The sequence below is a fragment of the Phoca vitulina genome, unplaced genomic scaffold (assembly GCF_004348235.1).
Source record: "Phoca vitulina isolate PV1807 unplaced genomic scaffold, GSC_HSeal_1.0 scaffold24, whole genome shotgun sequence".
NCBI lineage: Eukaryota > Metazoa > Chordata > Mammalia > Carnivora > Phocidae > Phoca > Phoca vitulina.
In genome coordinates, this window is record NW_022589727.1 from 28,815,944 (window position 1) to 28,822,238 (window position 6,295).

Here is a 6,295-nt window from a genome sequence, read left to right on the forward strand (position 1 = left end):
GACCCAGCAATTGCACTGCTGGGTATTTACCCCAAAGACACAGAGGTAGTGAAAAGAAGAGCCACATGCACCCCAATGTTCATAGCAGCAATGTCCGCAATAGCCAAACTGTGGAAAGAGCCGAGATGCCCTTTGACAGATGAATGGATAAAGAAGATGTGGTCCATATATACAATGGAATATTACTCAGCCATCAGAAAAGATGAATACCCAACTTTTACATCAACATGGATGGGACTGGAGGAGATTATGCTAAGTGAAATAAGTCAAGCAGAGAAAGGCAATTATCATATGGTTTCACTTATTTGTGGAACATAAGGAATAACATGGAGGACATTAGGAGAAGGAAGGGAAAAATGGGCGGGGGGAATTGGAAGGAGAGATGAACCATGAGAGACTATGGACCTGAGAAACAAACAGGGTTTTAGAGGGGAGGGGGGAGGGGGTATTGGTTAGCCCGGTGATGGGTATTAAGGAGGGCACGTACTGCATGGAGCACTGGGTGTTATATGAAAACAAAGGATCGTGGGTCACTTCATCGAAGGCTGATGATGTATTGTATGGTGACTAACATGACATAATAAAATTTTTAAAAAAATGCAGGAGTAGCCTGGCTGGGTGATTCTGGCTCTAAGGTCACTCACAAAGTGACTGTCACAATGTTGGGTCAGGGCTGCAATCTTCTGAGATCTGGCTCACTCACATACCTGGCAAGTTAATGCTGGTTGTGGGCTGAAAGCCTCAGTTCCTCTCCATGTGGGCCTCTGACACTTATCCAAGCTGTGTAAGTGTCCCTGCAGCCTGGTAGACAGCCTCTCCCAGTGATCCAAGATGGAACAAGGGAGAGGCCAACAGTTCTTTTATGACCTAGCCTTGGAAGTAATTCTCTGTCATTTCCAAAATATCCTATTGGTTACAAAAGTCAGCCCTATTTGGTATGGAAGGGGATACACAAGGACACAAATCCCAGGATGTGAGAGTACTTGGAGGCCATCTGAGAGGTTGGCCACCAACTGCCAGCTTGCTTCTGACCTCCCACATCAGTTGGCAGGCTGGTTAGCTGGAATGTAGTACATCTTCTCCCTGGAATGCCTACCTAGCCTGTCAATCAAGCTCACTCTTCTCCTTTGTTGTCCTCTCCACGCTGCTTTGCATTTTTGTCCTACCAGCTTCTACAGCGGACATTACCTCTAGTCATTTTCACTGTGCTCTAGGGAACATTTATTCAAGTGTAAATAAACTTTCCCCCATAGCCTGGTTTAACATAAGGCTCTCTTTCCCCCTCTCCCAAGGAAATGGACCCATCTGAAACTCTTCCCAGCAGAGGTAAATCATTCTTCCACATTCCAAATACTTGCTCAGTTTCATCAATTGCCCTCATACTCCACTCAAGCCAGATGATATCCACATCCTGTAGCTTGTCACCTTGAACTGCCTCACATCTGAAATCTTAAATAAACATGCCAAATTCTGAGCCCAACCTCTTCAACTCCTAGGTTCTCTTTGCCTTATTCCTGCCATCCTTGTTTTTTGAATTTGGAAGCCCTCTAGTCCATTCTCTGAGTATGACCCTTCCTATATTCTTTCCCAGTGCAATCTAAGCCTCGTGATGTATTGCTTCATCCTGTTTTGTCAACATCCTCAATACTCTTGACTCCTTATAGTTCCATCATATCTATACTACAAAAGGTCAGTTTTAGAGAAACTCATCTAGGACTTCTAATCCCAGACAAGCTAGAGTAACAAAGATCAGACTTACCCTCCTGACCAAATAAGAAACTGGTGGAAAATATACTTTTAAAAAATATTTTCCTTTATTTATTTTTCTTTTAGAGAGAGAGAGATCACAAGTGTGGGGGGAGGAGCAGAGGGAGAGAGAATCTTAAGCAGGCTGCATGCTCAGTGCAGAGCCTGACAAGGGGCTCAATCTCATAACCCTGAGATCATGACCAGCGCTGAAATCAAGAGTCAGATGCTTAGCAATCACCTTAAGCGTCCCTAAAAAAAAAAAAAAAAAAAAAGTTTTTCAAGACCCTGGACATCAAGTAGTAAAAGAAACAGAAAACTAAGTAGACACCAGAATTGCACCAGTTTATAACCTAGAGAGACTTTCCAGACAATGGGTGCAAGGCAAGGGAAGCCAAGTGCAGCCCAGTAGTTTCCCTTTGAAACAAGAGTTCTCTTATTTGAGCTGAGAGTTCCAAAAATCAAAGTGGTTAGTTTTCAGGGCAGGGCAGCAGAGATGAGAGGGCTGTATAAAGAGCTCTGACCATCTGCAGTTCCCCCATCGAGTCGTCCGTTAACTCCTGATCAGTGTAAACATGTGAGAAAATTATCTGAAGCCAAAAAAAGAACCACCAAAAACATTAGAGGGAACAACATTTACAGTTCGCACACAGCCAGATTAGCTCCTGTTCCCACTGGATAGAGAAACCAGAAAGAGTTTGCCTCAATGGGGCAAAATTATCTCTAGACTAAACAAATCTGTAATCCTGCCTATCAAAGCATTAACTGGAAGGATCAAACTGTTTCTAAGTAACTGCATTGCAGAACAAAGCTCAAGACAATTTATTGGAATACAAAAGTATCCAGCATCCGAGTAAGTAGAATTAACAGTGTCTGGCAAAAAATCCAAATTACCAGGAACAAAAAAGCAGGAAAATATGACACATGGAAAAAAAAAGAACAATCAGTCGAAACTGACCCAAAAATAAATGGATGATAGAATTAGTAGACCAGTAGCCATTATTCTGTAGTATTATTCCAGATTACCAAGAAACTAGAGAAAAGACAAAAATATGAAAGATACAAGAAAGACACAGCTTCAAGAGATGAAAATTACAAATCTTGAGATAAAAAATATATTAGTGGGATTTACAGCAGATTAGAATGTAGTAGAAGAAATTAGTGAACTTGAAGACATCAATAGAAACCATTCAAAATAAAATACAGAAAGAAAAGATTGAACAAAAATGAAAAGCATCAGTGAACTTTTGAAGTCTTCCCAGAGTTGGGGAAAGACAAAAAGGGCACCTGGGTGGCTCAGTCATTAAGTGTCTGCCTTCAGCTCAGGTCATGATCCCAGAGTCCTGGGATCGAGCCCCGCATCGGGCTCCCTGCTCAGCGGGAGGCCTGCTCCTCCCTCTCCCACGCCCCATGCTTGTGTTCCCTCTCTCGCTGTCTCTGACAAATAAATAAATAAAATCTTTAAAAAAAAAAAGAAAAAATATTTGAAGAAAATAGGGGCCAAAATTTTCCAAACTTGATGGAAATTATAAATGCACAAGTCCAAGAAGCTCAATAAACCTCAAACACCAGAAACATAAAGAAAACTGCACCACCGTACATCATAATCAAATTGCTAAAAACCAATGTCAAAGAGAAAATCTGAAAAGCAGCCAGAGAAGAAACACATTGCCTGCAGAGAAAGGCACAAATTTCAGCAGAATTTTTTTGGACACAACAAAAGCCAGAAAATAGTAGAGCTATCATTTAAAGTAGTGAATGGAGTAAAAACTATCAACCTAGACTTCTGCTAAATAGCAAAATAAAGGTAGAATAAAAACACTTTTTGACATAAGAAAGCTAAAAAAAATTCATCATCAGAAGACTCATGAATACAAGAAATGAATCAAAGGTCTCAGGTGAAAATCTGCATCCTTGCAAAAAAAGGAAAGAACAATTTGCAAAATGCAAAAGGCCTTTTTTGTTCTTATTTAAAAATCTTAAAAGATAATGGACTATTTAAATTTTTTAAAATAGGAAAATTGCAGTTTATAAAATAGGTAGAAAAAGAAGCTAGGACAACAATCGCTTTATAAAAGAGGGAAGAAATGGCATATACTCCTATAAGATTCTTCTAGAATACATGAAGAATGTCTACCTTCAAGAATCTTAAAGGTAAACAGTGATAAGGAATTAAGATGCTACAGTAAAGATACTATAAACCCTGAAGCAACCACTAACATCAACAGGAGTTATGGCCACTAAACCAATGAAGGAGATAAAAACTGAATCATAGAAAAGACTCCAGTGAGGAGCAAAATGGAGGAGTAGGAGACCTGAATTTTGTCTCGTCCCAGGAATTCAGCTAGATAGGGATCAAGCCATTCTGAACACCTACAGACTCAACAGGAGATCAAAGAAAAGAATAGCAGCAATTCTCTGAACAGAAAAGCGACCACTTTCTGGAAGGCAGGATGTGCGGAGGAGTGAATCCGAGGCGATATTCAGGAGGATAGACAGCGGGGGAGGGGGTCTCCGTCGGCCGCTTCTGGCAAGTGATAGCGGAGCACAAAATCGGAACTTTTAGAAGTCGGCTCCACTGAGGGACGTCGCTCCAGTGGCTAAGCGGGGGGTGGAACCCTCGCGGGACAGTGTGGTCTCAGGACCCTTGGGGTCACAGAAAGACCGGGGGTGCCTGAGCGTAGCAGAGCACCCAGGGATCGGAACGGGGAAGCCGGCTGCAGAGATGGAGCCGAGGAGCGGGCTCTCAGCTCGGGGTTGCCATAAACCATCATCCGCGGCACAGTCGGACCAGTACTCCTCCAGCAGGGACCCAACAAGTGGCAGATCTGGGGAGACACCCCCTTCCTCCCTTGGAAGGAGCAGCGTGGGAGCTCACTGCAGGACTGTGCTGGGTTTGGAGACTCCACACGGGGTCGGGTGCCAGAGATAGAAACACTCGGTCACAGGCCGGTGAGCACGGAGTGCGGCCGGAGACCAGGGAGATGGGGGTGATTGACTGCTTTACTCTGGGGGGTGCACCGAGGAGTGCAGTCCTGAGTTCTTGGCTCCTCTGGGGCGGAGATTGGGAGGCCGCCATTTTCACTCTTGTCCTCCAAAGCTGTACGGAAAGCTTTCAGGGAACAAAAGCTCCCGAGAGCAAACCGGAGCAGATTACTTAGCAACTCTATGCCAGCAAATTAGATAATCTGGAAGAAATATTACAGAGATGTATAACCAACCAAAACTGAACCAGGAAGAAATAGAAAACCTGAACAGACCTATAACAACCAAGGAAATTGAAGCAGTAATCAAAATTCTCCCAAGAAACAAAAGCCCAGGGCCAGATGGCTTCCCAGGGGAATTCTACCAAACATTTAAAGAAGAATTAATACCTATTCTTCTGAAACTGTACCAAAAATCAGAAATGGAAGAAAAACTTCCAAACTCGTTTTATGAGGCCGCCATTACTTTGATCCCCAAACCAGGTAGAGACCCCATCAAAAAGGAGAATTACAGACCAATATCCCTGATGAACATGGATGCAAAAATTCTCACCAAAATACTAGACAATAGGCTCCAACAGTACATTAAAAGGATCATTTACCACGACCAAGTGGGATTTATTCCTGGGCTTCAAGGTTGGTTCAATATCCACAAATCAATCAATGTGATACAATACATTAATAAAAGAAAGAACAAGAACCATATGATCCTCTCAATAGACGCAGAAAAAGCATTTGACAAAGTGCAGCATCCTTTCTTGATCAAAACTCTTCAGAGTATAGGGATAGAGGATACATGCCTCAATATCATAAAAACCATCTATGAAAAACCCACAGACAATATCAATCTCGGGGAAAAACTGAGAGCTTTCCCCCTAAGGTCAGGAACGCAGCAGGGATATCCACTATCACCACTGCTATTCAGCATAGTACTAGAAGTCCTAGCCACAGCAATCAGACAACAAAAAGAAATCAAAGGCATCCAAATCGGCAAAGAAGTCAAGCTCTCACTCTTTGCAGATGATATGATACTTTATGTGGAAAACCCAAAAGACTCCACCCCAAAACTGCTGGAACTCATACGGGAATTCAGTAAAGGGGCAGGATATAAAATCAATGCACAGAAATCAGTGGCATTCTTATACACCAACAAGAAGGCAGAAGAAAGAAATTAAGGAGTCGATCCCATTTACAATTGCACCCAAAACCTTATATAAGATACCTAGGAATAAATCTAAGCAAAGAGGCAAAGGATCTGTACTCAGAAAACTATAAAATACTCATGAAAGAAATTGAGGAAGACACAAAGAAATGGAAAAACGTTCCATGCTCATGGATTGGAAGAACAAATATTGTGAAGATGTCAATGCTACCTAGAGCAAGCTACACATTCAATGCAATCCCCATCAAAATACCATCCACTTTTTTCAAAGAAATGGAACAAATAATCCTAAAATTTGTATGGAACCAGAAAACACCCTGCATAGCCAGAGGAATGTTGAAAAAAAAAGCAAAGCTGGCAGCATCACAAGCTGTCATCATCAAAACAGTATGGTACCGGCACA